Source organism: Triticum aestivum, chromosome 3D (assembly GCF_018294505.1).
Source record: "Triticum aestivum cultivar Chinese Spring chromosome 3D, IWGSC CS RefSeq v2.1, whole genome shotgun sequence".
NCBI lineage: Eukaryota > Viridiplantae > Streptophyta > Magnoliopsida > Poales > Poaceae > Triticum > Triticum aestivum.
Genome location: NC_057802.1, coordinates 490,418,279 through 490,432,436, shown reverse-complemented (window position 1 = coordinate 490,432,436; position 14,158 = coordinate 490,418,279).

The window sequence follows — 14,158 nt, the reverse complement described above, 5'->3', positions numbered from 1 at the left end:
CACACACACACACACACACACACACACACACACACACACACACACACATATATATATATATATATGATGGAACATCTAGACCATATTTCAGTACTGGACCTGATGTATACTCTCTTTGGGTACTTGCCTATGTCCAATTGACTCTTATTAGCTGGCCAAACCTGGTTATCCAGTACTATAAGAAACATTAATGTGAAACATGGGACACTGCATTTATATCTGTTCATACATAATTAATATTGAAAGAAAACACTTAGTACTACCATTGAGTATACTCCAACACCTGACCACCGTCCTAGTCCAGGTGTCTTGCACGACCTGTTACACATCACGCCCCTTCGAGCATCTTCCCATGCCAAATTGCCAAGTCGACCAAACCATGTTTTAGTGCTTATGTGTGACTGTAGTCTGAACAAGAATTCTTTAGTGGCTTAATAGGTCTGTTAATTGTGTAACATTAGGGTGACACTAAATTTTGTTATTACATGGAACATGTTTGTAATTCAAGTGAATGTATGAGAAAGTGTCTTTTTTTGTGTACAAACATTACTAAATCTATAGTCTGGAAGAAGAATACTTCTGTGGCTTAATTTAATAGAACAAGTATGTTAATTGTGTAACATTAGGACTTCCCTAAATTTCATTATTATAGGAAACAGGTCTGTGATTCAAGTTAATGTATGATAAAGTGTTTTTTCTGTGCAATTCAATTCCACAGTACCGTAAAAGAAACATTATTTGAATCATAGTATAGAACTAAAATGAATGGGAACATGTCCTGCAGCAGGGCACAAAGTCAAGACCATAACCCAATGCTACCAATTTTTTGAACAAGTCCATGTCTTCCTGAACCTGAAGTAAAAAAGAAGTAGATGTACCTTGTTGCTTAAGAAGACCCAGGATTTGCAGGTGAAGTGCATGGTTCCGCAAGGCAGCCCACTACCCTCGACGAGGAAGAACTCGCGGTGGTTCCGGATGGCCACTACGACAGCGCCCGTCTCGCCGAAGCCGGCATCCACCATGAACTCGGCCGTGTACACCATATGCTCCCCCTTGGTGCCCCACTTCTGGCACCAGTCCTTGATCGACACATCGCCGCTCAGTACCGCCTTCTTAGTGTTCGTGGCTGGCAACTCTTGCACGGGGAAGTGATAGCACAAGCAATTTTAGTATACATGGAATTTTCTTCGGTCACAAGTGATAGCAGTGGAAGCTATCTGGAGTACATATAGATAGAGATAGTAAGTTCCATTGCAACATAAAAGAAGCACAATAGACATCCTCTCATCATTATTTCTACCACATAGTATTTGTAGATGATACATGCTTACACTGCAACTAAAGATTTGATATTCATCTCACATTATATCAAGAAACAACTTACATCACTGCAAGTTTAATATAGCCAATAGGTCGTCATAATATATTTCAAGTATATCAACTACAAATCATGAATGTTACAAAACAAACTCCACGCATATATAATATAAGTTGAGAAACCCAAAAAAAGAAACAATCAAAGATATATGTGTATTAACCATGAGTAATATCCAAAAGTTGCTTAAGATCCCTATGCAGCTGCATTACGAAACAAACATGCATCAGTAATTACCTAATGTCATAACTTGTGAACAAATACAAACTCAGATTCAACTGGAATGTCTTTGGCAATGAGGCGCACACAGTAGTTGAACCATGGCCATATTTTTTGGGTGTAGATCCATCCCAATGATGGAAATATGCCCTAGAGGCAATAATAAAATGCTTATTATTATATTTCCTAAATCATGATAAAGGTTTATTATTCATGCTAGAATTGTATTGATCGGAAACTTAAATACATGTGTGAATACATAAACAAATACCGTGTCCCTAGTAAGACTCTACTAGACTAGCTCGTTGATCAAAGATGGTTAAGGTTTCCTAACCATAGACATGTGTTGTCATTTGATAACGGGATCACATCATTAAGAGAATGATGTGATGGACAAGACCCATCTGTTAGCTTAGCATAATGATCGTTCAGTTTAAGGATATTGTTTTCTTCATGTCAAATACTTATTCCTTCGACTATGAGATTATGCAACTCCCGGATACCGGGGGAATACCTTGTGTGCTATCAAACGTCACAACGTAACTGGGTGATCATAAAGATGCTCTACAGGTATCTCCAATGGTGTTTGTTGAGTTGGCATAGATCGAGATTAGGATTTGTCACTCCGAGTATCCGAGAGGTATCTCTGGGCCCCCTCGGTAATGCACATCATAAGCTTGCAGGCAAATGACTAAGGAGTTAGTCACGAGGTGATGTATTACGGAACGAGTAAACAGACTTTCCGATAACGAGATTGAACTAGGTATGAAGATACCGACTATCGAATCTCGGGCAAGTAACATACCGATGGACAAAGGGAATTACGTATGTTGTCATAACGGTTCAACCGATAAATCTATATTTCGTACGTTTCGGATATAGCACGTCCCTTCTTATTTTGACTATATGAGATCCGCACTTTGACACCTGAAATTCCGTTATGAGTAGATACTTCTGCAGGAGCATAATCGATTTTCTGGTTAAATACATTACAAGATGTTTTTCCATACTTTCCGCATTCAGTTCTAGCTATTTCCGCACCCCCTAATCGACCAGAACAACAAATACGTATCCCCTCCACCCCTTTTGGCATTATTAATGGAATATCCTTCACTATTTTACTAAAAATGGAACAAAATGAGATTGGATTGTTCCTCAGTTGAAAAGATGTCTTGAGCAATCAGAGAAGCACTTTGATAAACAGATTTGATCTTTACCGACAGAAAAAAAATCATTGGCTTATCAAATTCTCTATCGAGCCGTGAAAAAGATTCAACAAAAGACAGAAACAAATCCACTATTGGTTTTACGTCAAGCAATACGTAGAGTAACTCCCAATATAGGAGTAAAAACAAGATGTAATAAAAAAGGATCGACGCGGAAAGTTCCGATTGAAATAGGATCTAAACAAGGAAGAGCACTTGCCATTCGTTGGTTATTAGAAGCATCCCAAAAGTGTCCGGGTCAAAATATGGCTTTCAAATTATGTTCCAAATTAGTAGATGCTGCCAAAGGGAGTGGGGGTGCCATACGCAAAAAGGAAGCAACTATGGAAGGAGACCCATCATTTTGCAATGAAAACAACATATAAAACTCTGGACAATTTTGAAATCAGGCCAAGCATCTTAATACATATGCAAAAAGAAGTGCTTCGGCAAGTAATGGGGGTTCTAATATATATTGGTTGTGCTCGAAATGGTTGTGCTCGAAAGGCAGTTATGAATCGATTGACTAATCCAATTCCAATATCTTGATTTCGGAGCATTGAGAGGACCTTTCCCTAGTACGAGAGGACCGGGAAGGACGCACCTCTGGTGTACCAGTTATCGTGCCTCGTAGAATATGTAGGAGCCAATATGAGCATCCAGGATCCACTATTGGTTACTGACCGGAGAGGTGTCTCAGTCATGTCTACATAGTTCCCGAACCCGTAGGGTCCGCACGCTTAACGTTTGATGACGATATAATATTATATGAGTTATGTGATTTTGTGACCCAATGTTGTTCGGAGTCCCGGATGAGATTGCGGACATGACGAGGAGTCTCGAAATGGTCGAGAGGTAAATATTGATATATAGGACGATGGTATTCGGACACCGAAAGTGTTCCGGTGGGTACCGGGTACATATCGGGTCACCGGAAGAGGTTCCGGGCACCCCCGGCAAAAAATATGGGCCTTATGGGCCAACAGGGGAAACGCATCAGCCACAAGGGCACTACAAAAAAAAGACACATCCGTGACATTTTGGGCCGAACGAAAAAAAATTCTGTCATACATATGACACTTCTATGACGATAATTGTGACAAAACCCGGTATCATCATAGATGTGATGGGCTCCTACTTCTATGACAAAAAATCATGACAGAAAATGGGCTTTTCGTCCTGGGCGGGCCGGAGACGTAGCTGCATGACATTCTTTGGGCCGTCCATGATGGAAAAAACCGTGGTAGAAGCGAGGGCGAGGAAAATTTCGGGGAGTTCCCGGTTACGGTGGGAGGTCGGGGGCCGAGCGATGTGCGTTTCTCTCGTACACGTACGCGCATGTGTGCGAGGCGTTGGCTCTAACTGAGCCCGAGCGAGGCGTTGGGCTCTAACTGAACCTGAGCGATTGCACTGCAGGCTACGCGTTACTGAATCCGAGTGATCGATCGATGGCTGTTAACTGAACCCGATCGATCGATTCCTTCGCTACTGCTGCTAAGTGAAGCCGATCGATGCTGCCTCTGGGATGAACAGTGAGCGTTGCGCGAGGGGGGGCTTTGGATGAACAGTGAGCGGTGGCGTTGCCTCTGGATGAACAGGACCCCGTGGTGTGGTGGAGGGCTGGATGAACAGTAGACGGTGGAGGGGTGCCCGTGGAGGGGTGGTTGAACAGGACCCCGTGGTGTGGAGGGCTGGATGAACAGTAGACGGTGGAGGGGTGCCCGTGGAGGGGTGGTTGAACAGTAGCCGGTGGAGTAGCGCGCGGTGGAGGCTGGATGAACAGGAGCCCGTGGAGGCTGGAGGAGGTCGACAGTAGCCCATGGAGGCTGGAGGAGGTCGACGGTGGAGATGAACAGTATCCCGTGGAGTCCCGTTTTGCGGTACGCCACACCCCTCCCGATCAACAGGAGCCCCGTTTCGACCGTAGGAGGTCCGTTTCGTCCGTTTTGCGGTACGCCACACCCTCCCGATCAACAGGACCCCCGTTTCGACCGTAGGAGGTCCGTTTCCTCCTTTTTGCGGTACGCCACACCCCTCCCGATCAACAGGACCCCCGTTTCGACCGTAGGAGGTCCGTTTCCTCCGTTTTGCGGTACGCCGCACTCCTCCGATCAACAGGACCCCCGTTTCAACCGTAGGAGGTCCGTTTCCTCCGTTTTGCGGTACGCCACACCCCTCCCCATGAACACGACGCATTCCGTTGCCTCCCCATGAACACGATGCATTCCGTTGCCTCCCCATGAACACGACGACGACGTTGTTTCTCCGTTCTGACCCAGCCATGTACACGAGCCCTGGCCGTACGTATGCGCGAGTAGGCGTTCGAGACCCCGCCCGTATGTACACATACGTGGCCGTATTTTCTTTCTTGCACCCTGGCCGCTGTACGTACGTGTACATGCTACGTGTGCGCCTCTACTACGACACGTACGCGCCTCTACTACGACACGTGCGCGCCTCTACATCCACCAGTATATATGTGCGTACACGTTCGCGACCAGAATGACAACGCTATGTACGCTTCGACCAGGTGGGTCCCGACTGTCAGGCACTTCCTTGCCTGCGAAGATGTAGCTGGTGGGTCCCAACAGTCAGGGGGACGAATCGTTTTTTTTTGCCCGGACGCACTTCCTTGCGTGCGAAGATGTAGCTGGTCGGTCCTAGAAGTCAGGGGCAAACTTTTTTTCGCGAAATACGGTGGCCCGTCCGGTGGGTCCCCGCTGTCAGGTGGAGGAATAATTATTTTGCATGTAATAAGGAGGCACTTCCTTATTGCGGCCGTGGACCCTGCTGTCAGCCTCTCCACGTACAGTCCATGTCCGATGAAAGCCGTTCCTTAACCACGTTGAGCACGCCGCGCCGAGAGCACCAGGGCGGTGGACGACGGCGAGGCCTAGGAAGGGGACGACGTAGAGCCGGGGAAGACACGGCAGTGGATGCCCACGCGTAGAGGAGTACGAGGGTTCACTGGTTCGCTGCGGTGTGAGGCTGCCGTCGCCGCAGAATAACAGGGGGTGTGGGTGAGTAGAGGGATGGCCTGGCCAGCGGTGGGAGTAGTAGGGGCGGTGAGGCCTCCGCCGCATCGCAGCTGGCCACGGGAGGCAGGAGCACGAGGCACGACCGGCGCTGGTTTGGGCGGCTGGAGCAAGAAGACCACAGGTTAAAGAAGCACTACGGCCGTTGGATGGACATTGTACGGTCACTGGAGCTAGAATCGTGCATATTGACTAAGTTGACAAAGCCCTCCGTCCCCGTCAACTTAGTAGAGCCACAAATCAGCCTGCCACTATACTGGGTCCCAGCTAACAGGGGGAGTATTCATTTTTGTGTGCGTAATAAGGAGGCACTTCCTTGCGTGCGAAGATATAGCTCGTGGGTCCGAGCTGTCAGCGGCGGTAACATTTTTTTCACGAAATACAGAGGCCCTTTCAGTGGGTCCCTGATGTCAGGTGGAGGAATCATTATTTTGCGCGTAATAAGGAGGCATTTCCTTGTGTGCGGCCGTGGACCCAGCTGTCGGCCTCTCCACGTACAGTCCACTTCAGATGCATGTCGGTCGTTGACCACGTTGACCAGGCCGCGCCGAGAGCACCAGGGCGGTGGACGACGGCGAGGCCTAGGAAGGGAACGACACGGAGGCAGGGAAGACTTGGCAGTTGTTTCCCACGCGGAGGGGAGTACGACTGTACGAGGGTTTACTGGTTCGTCTGCCGTCGCCGGAGAATAACAGCAGGTGCGGGTGAGTAGAGGGATGGCTAGGCCAGCGATGGGAGTACGGTGGGGCGGTGAGGCCTGCGCGGCAGCAGAGCCGGCCGCGGGGAGGAGGGAGCAGGCAGTCCCGCCGGCGCTTGTTTGAGCGGCTGGAGCAGGAAGAGCAGAGATTGAAGAAGCATGACGGCCATTGGATGGCCATCCAACAGTCACTGCTTGTGCGTCAACCTTTTTTTTAGGAAAGCCTCAAATCGGTGGAAAACAGCATACAGCCCATCTGCCATTATTTCTAATAATTTACAGCCCATTTGCTAATTATTAAGGTTTTTTTTGGAGCCCATATTCTTTTTGTTAGCATTACAGCCCATATTGTGGCCACGGTTAAAAAATTATACGAAATTTTGCATATTTCGGTGCGGTCCGAACTGTTTTTAATCCCGAAATTTTGACTCACATTCAAACTGATTTTAAAAATAAATGTATATCAATATAAAATCCAACAAATTCTCCACGCATAAAAATTAATGCAATTTAAAATCTCGAAATGAAAAAAAAATTGAAACTAATTGCCGGTTTGATGTGTTTTAAAAATGTACAGCACATTTCTCATTACTGATGGGCCATTTTCTCAGCCAGCCGAATGAAAGCTCTCCTCGTCTTGAAAGAGTTGCAGCCCAACAGGCCTGACAAAGCGCTTACTTGGCAAATCACAAAAAACTGGGTTGTGGCCGTGGACCCAGCTGTCAGCCTCTCCATGTATAGTACTCTTCCGATGGAAGTCGTTCCTTGACCACGTTGACCATGCCGCGCGGAGAGCACCACGGCGGTGGACGACGGCGAGGCCTAGGAAGGGGACGACGCGGAGCCGGGGACGACGCGACAGTGGAAGCCCGCGCGGAGAGGAGTACGAGGGTTCACTGGTTCGGCTGCGGTGTGAGGCTGCCGTCGTCGGAGGGCCTGGCCAGCGGTGGGAATAGTAGGGGGCGGTGAGGCCTCCGCGGCAGCACAGCCGGCGACGGGAGGCAGGAGCATGCGGCACGACCAGCGCTGCTTTGGGCGGCTGGAGCAAGAAGACCAGAGTTGAAGAAGCACTACGGCCGTTGGATGGACATCGTACGGTCACTGGAGCTAGAATTGTTCATATTGACTAAGTTGACAAAGCCCGTCGTCCCCGTCAACTTAGTAGGCCCACAAGTCAGCCTCCCACCAAGGTGGGTCCCAGCTAGCCGGGTGAGTATTCTTTTTTTTGTGCGTAATAAGGAGGCACTTCCGGTGGGTCCGAGCTGACAGCGGGGGGAACGTTTTTTTCGCGAAATACGGTGGCCCGTCAGGTGGGTCCCAGCAGTCAGGGGGAAAACGTTTTTTTCGCAAAATACGGTGGCCCGTCCAGTGGGTCCCTGCTGTCAGTTGGAGGAATCATTATTTTCCGCGTAATAAGGAGGCACTTACTTGCTGTGGCCGTGGACCCAGTTGAGACTCTCCACGTACAGTATAATTCCGATGGAAGTCGTTCCTTGACCACGTTGACCTCGCCGCGTTCCGTTGCATGCATGCGTCCATGGGCGTGGTGCGTCCCCACTGTCAGCCTCTCACGTACAGTCATCTTCCGATGACTCTCGGTTGTTGACCACGTTGACCACACCGTGCCGAGCGCACCCAGACTGGAACGACCCGGAGATGGGGAAGACGGGGCAGTGGAGTCGCAGATGGAGAGGAGTGGGAAACTTCACTGGTTCGGGTGCCCGGCAGCACAGCCGCGGTGCCGCCCACGGGAGACAGGAGCAAGAACAGAGGTTGAACAAGGAGCACGGCTGTTGGATTAACATCCAACGGTCCAGCTGCTAGAATCATTTGTTGATTAAGTTGACAAAGCCGTGCATACACGTCCGCTTAGTAGGCCCACAAGTCAGTCACCAAATCTGACGGGTCCCAGCTGTCAACGGGATGAATAATTTTTTTCGCAAAAACAAGGAGGCACTTCCTTCCGTGCGAAGATACAGCCGGTGGGTCCCAGCTGTCAGGTGGAGAAATAATTTTTTTCGCAAAACAAGGAGGTCCCTCCTGTAGCTGGTTCGAATCCAAACCTATATTATGACTATATATGGTGCTATGCTACTCTACAAGTAATGAAACTGAAATATCCAACATTCGCTTCTCTTCTCTACTTACTCTGCCTAGCATCAGAAGCTCTGGCCGCAGCAACCATGTCCGCTGGCTGCTCATCCACCTGCTCTTCAGCAGGCAACAACCAGATATGCGCCAAGTCGCCACCCGTACCATCGCCTGTGGGTCTCATCACACCCCCGCCGGCACGCGCACCGCGGCCGATTGCTCATCGCAACCCGCTGCCGTTGGTGTGGTGTCACTGCTGCAAATCACGCAGAGTCATCCGTCGCGTCTCAACCACAATCCGCAACCCTGGCCGAGTCTTCTACAAATGCCCGAATCATGGGGTAATAATATGTTTAAGTGTTGTTCTGATGCTTTCAGTTGCTGATTTTTTAATAGTTTGGTTGATGATCTTCCAATTGGTTCGTGCAGAAAAGGGAAGATTCGTGTGATTTGTATTTCTGGGAAGTTGCTAATGTGGGGGAATGCAACTATGCTGATTATTTGGTTAGCCGAGGAATCCCCATACCAGCTGGTTGGGGTGTTGGACAAGTAACTGAAGGAACAGCAGAAGAGGAAGATGCAGAGCAGAAGGTTAAAGATGCAGTTCCTCTGATCATGGCCAAGCAACAGCTGCTGAACGGCCTTGACAGCAATGAGGAGATGAAAGAGCTTCTAAAGATAATGGGCAAAATCGATGTGCTCTGTAGGATGATTGTCTCTTTATTTGCAGTGTATGTAGCACTCGTGATGTATTCAGTGGCTACGACATGAGCACTTTGCTGAAACTAGTAATGAATGAAACCTGTGTAGCGGGCTGGGCGTAGTGTTGTGAACATCTAATGATTTCTATTAACGGAAATCAGGGGGTATCCCCTTTTGCTCATATAAATAAATAAATAGCAGAGGCCCTGTCGGGTCAGCTTTGTTCTCATTCAAAGACGTCGAGCAAATTGCAGTCCAACAGCAAACTATGTCATCAAATTCAAGTTTCACAGCCAAATATGAGTACAACTAAACAACAATGTCATCATGTTTTAGTTGTCATACAATCACCAAACACAAATCAGCATACATAACAAGTGATGTTCTCACAGCAAAATACTAAACAACATGTTCATCAGGTTTCAGTTGTCATAGCAAACACAATTTCACATAGTAGATAAAAAAACGTCTTCTGACAGGCAAATACGACAAAAGCAATGTAATCATCATCCGCAGCAGCAGCGTCAACATCTTCGCCATGTGTATCAGTCTGAATCGTAATTCCCCACGGTGTCATCTTCTTCTTTGTCCTCAACGTCCTCGAACGTTGGCTTCTTCTTGATCAACTCTTGTATGTCCACAGCACGACAGGCAATCTTTTCGCCGGCGTCATTGACGTGATGGTTCTCAAAGATATTAGGAACATCTGTGTTATCTTGTACATCAGGAGCAGTGTAAGCATCATCTTGTTGTGCAACTTCATTAAACGAATTCCTCTGCTCAAACCTTTGCAATACTCTCCAGTCATCGCTACGTGCAAATGTGTCTTCCAAGAAAAATATCTGTGTTGCTTGATTTGCCAAAATAAAAGGCTCGTTGGTCTGGTACGCCGCCTTGACATTGATGGATTTGAAATAATCATCAGCTCTAGGTTTTGCGATCCTGGAAAACAGGTTATACCAACGACAGCACAACAGAACCACACACCGATGATCCTCGAAACTGGAGATATACTGCAACTGAACAATGTCTGTTATGTTAGCATACATTTCAGTTGTCTCTTTGTCATACGTATCCGTGCTCATGATGGCACTGTTTTGTGTCTTCCTGCCTTCATCTCGTGCAAGGGTGTTGTAGCGCACATCTCCAACAACGCAAGATTCATAATGTCTTACCCGAGTATCAGGACCCATTGCTAGTGAGTAAAGGGCATCATCAACTGCCTGCCCATCCTCCCGCATCTTCTTAACCTATGGTTAGAAAATAGACAAGCTGATCATCTTATGTACTCAATATATTAAAAAAACTGACAGTGCACTTCAAAAGCTTACATGGTTCTTGAACCATTTCGCAAATCCTGCCATAACCAGTTTGTCAATGTTTCTTGGATTTTGCGGCAGTAACTCCTCTTTGTAGATGCTGCACAACATAGTGATCGCGTCAAACATCTAAATATATAAGAATGTGCTGCAAGTTTAGTAGATTACGATGTATAAGCTGCAGTACTGCACTTACTTGATATAAGGTAGTATCTCAGGACAGTTATTCAACACATACCAAACCATTTTGTCCAAATCTTTAGGTTTGTCCTCTTGTCGACTCTTCCCTGTAACTCGAACAGAATAATCGAAAACATTGAGCCCGGGATTGTCTTCACCCACCTCTTTGCTAAGCTGATAAGCTGTTTCAATGTATTTTGAGCAGAATGTCAACGCTTCCGTAGCAATGTAGGCCTCTGCAATGGAACCCTCGGGTCTAACTCTGTTCCTAACATACCCCTTGAAAGTGCCTAGCCGCCTTTCAATAGGGTACATCCAGCCATACTGTACTGGACCTCTAAGTAGTGCCTCATCAGGTAGATGAACAGCCAAATGCACCATCACATTAAAGAAGGCTGGAGGATATATCTTCTCAAGGTCGCATAGGATAGTTGGTATCTTGTCTCTAAGACGCTCCAAAGTATCTATCCTGATATTCCTACTGTAGAGTTCCCTGAAGAATTGTCCCAACTCTGCAACTGCTCTGTATAAGTCAGGGCGGCCCAATCCTCTAAGGATAACAGGTAAAACCCTTTGAAGTAGGACGTGGCAGTCATGAGTTTTCAACCCTTGTACCTTGTTTCCATCTGCACTGACTCTCCTTTCAGGGTTGGAAGCAAATCCATGTGGGAATCTCACACGTGACAGGACCTCGCAGAATTCTTTTCTTTTTACCTTGTCCAAGACGTACACAGCTGGTGCCATATCCCGTGGTTTACCTTCATCTTGCACCTGCAAATCCTTTCTGATACGCAGGTGTGTCAAATCAATCCTAGATTTTAAGGTATCTTTCGTCTTGCCTTCAATATTAAGAAGTGTGCCGATAATGCTGTCACATATATTTTTCTCGATGTGCATCACATCAAGATTATGCCGCAGATCCAAATCATTCCAATACTCCAAGTCCCACAAAGTGGACTTGCGGGTAAACAATAATCTCTCTTCTACCCTGCCACGCTTCCTTTTCCCGCTACCATTACCAGGATGGTTTCCTGGTGTAATATGCCTGACCTTCTCTAATTCCACTTGCAACTCATCGGCGGTGAGCCTCTTTGGCGCATCACGGTTTTCATGCTTTGCATTGAACACATTTCTTCGGTATTTTCTAGGATGCGGCTTGTCCTTGGCAAGGAAACGTCGGTGTCCAATGTAATAGATCTTGCTAAGTATTGCGTATGACAACGGATTCCTGTCACAGCGAACACATGCATTGTAACCATGTGTCGTTTGCCCTGACATAGTGCCCAAAGCCGGATAATCATGGATGCACCAAATTATAACAGCACGCAGAAAGAAATCAGCTGGTGGGCTGCTATATAGGTCTCGAGTGAGAACACCCTTCCATAGCTGTTGAAGTTCCTCCACAAGAGGCTCCATGAACAAATCAAAATCCTTTCCAGGACTTTTTGGACCTGGGATGAGCAAGGCCATCATGTAGTTTGATTCTTTGGTGCAGGCATTTGGAGGCATGTTGTAAGGGATAACAAGCACTGGCCACATGCTATATGTGGCGCTCTGGTGGCCAAATGGGTTAAATCCATCTGAAGCTAAGCCAAGTCTAATGTGTCTCGGGTCAGCAGCAAACTCTTTGTGTTTATCATTGAAGCTTTTCCACTCACTACCATGAGATGGATGGCTCATTACATTCTGATATCTGTACTCCTGGTTCCTAGAATGCCACAGTACATCCTCTCTTGTTTCAGCATCATGAAACAACCTCTGCAATCTTGGTATAATTGGAAAATGTCTCAGAACATTATGAGGAATCCTCTTCACAGCATCGCCATCTTTCCATCTTGATGATTTGCATTTCGGGCATTCACTTAAGTTGGCATAATCCTTCCGGAACAGAACACAATTATTCTTACAAACATGGATCATATCATATCCAATTCCAACTGCACGAAGGAAATTCTTCATTTTACTGTAGGTGTGTGGCAGCTCAGACGCATCTGGGAAAGATTCGCGGAAAGCAGCCAACATCGCATCGAATGATTTGTTGGTCATCCGCTCAGATGTCTTCACCTGAAGAAAGGTGACCATAGCTAAGAATACTGACAGCTTATTTCCTGGGGTGACAGCAACGTTGCATTGTTCCAACATGCGGGCCCACCATTTTTCTTCTGCATGTGAAAGTTCACGGAATGCACGAGCATTTCGTAGCATTGTTTCAATGTTGGTCAAACCCACTGGCTCCGCCACCACCTCCTCCTCCTCTTCCACCTGAGCATCACGCAGATCAAGATGGTGATCTGCTGCTTCCACGTAGTCAATAACATTGACGTTCACAGCTTCACCATGATGAACCCACCTAGTATATGTGACCGACATCCCATACAAGTGTAGATGATTTTGCACAGTTGACTGGGGTCTTGTAACTAAATTCATACAACTGCTACACGGGCAGAGCACATCTGATTTTGGGCCACCGTACTCAGCTCTGATAAAGTTCATGAAGTTTTCAACCCCCTCGACATATGCAGCGGAGAATCTTCGAGCAGAAGTTATCCAAGTCCTGTCCATCTGTTAGACATAAAAATTAGTTCTTCTACTAGATATTACAGGAAAAACATATATGCTTTTTTATGAAGTCCAAAAAAACTACCTAGGTCGATGTCTAAAGCTATGGCAAGATATTTGGACGAGCAGATCTAAGTAACGAAATATATGTAAAGCTAATTTAGCAAACAGATTTGAGTGCCAAATTATGGCAGGCTGTTTCAGCAGTCAAGGCCGAGCACACAGCCATCGAACTATCGAAGGCCATCGCAGCAACAAAGATCGAGTATAAAACGGTGTAGAGCTATTTCACCTAACAGATTGGCTACTAGACCATGGCAATCTACGTCACAATAAATATATGGCAGTATATTTTAGCAACTAAACGGCCTTGGCATGCCATCTCAGCTAAGCAGATTGAGTGCAGAACAGGGCAAGGAAGCTTCTTAAGCAGAGCATATTGACAGTAAACTACTTCGGCAAACAGTGAGATTAACAGCGTCTATCAGCTAACATTCAGCGCTACACCGACATGAACGGGGCCTCAGTCTAGAATGCGCATACCGTGGGAGAAGCTGACCGCCGTGCGTCTCCACACAAACGTTGCCAGCGGTGGCGGTGCTGACCGCCGTGCGCCTCCATAAGAACGAAGCCAGAGGTGGCGGCGCGGCTAGAGGACGGCAGTCTACGAGAGCGTACTGTGGGAGCGAGAGGATCGCCGAACCGCGGCGCCGACGTATCGGCGCGGCGGGGAGGGCGGCTTTGGCGGAGCGAATGGAGTGGAGGGGGACAGGGGG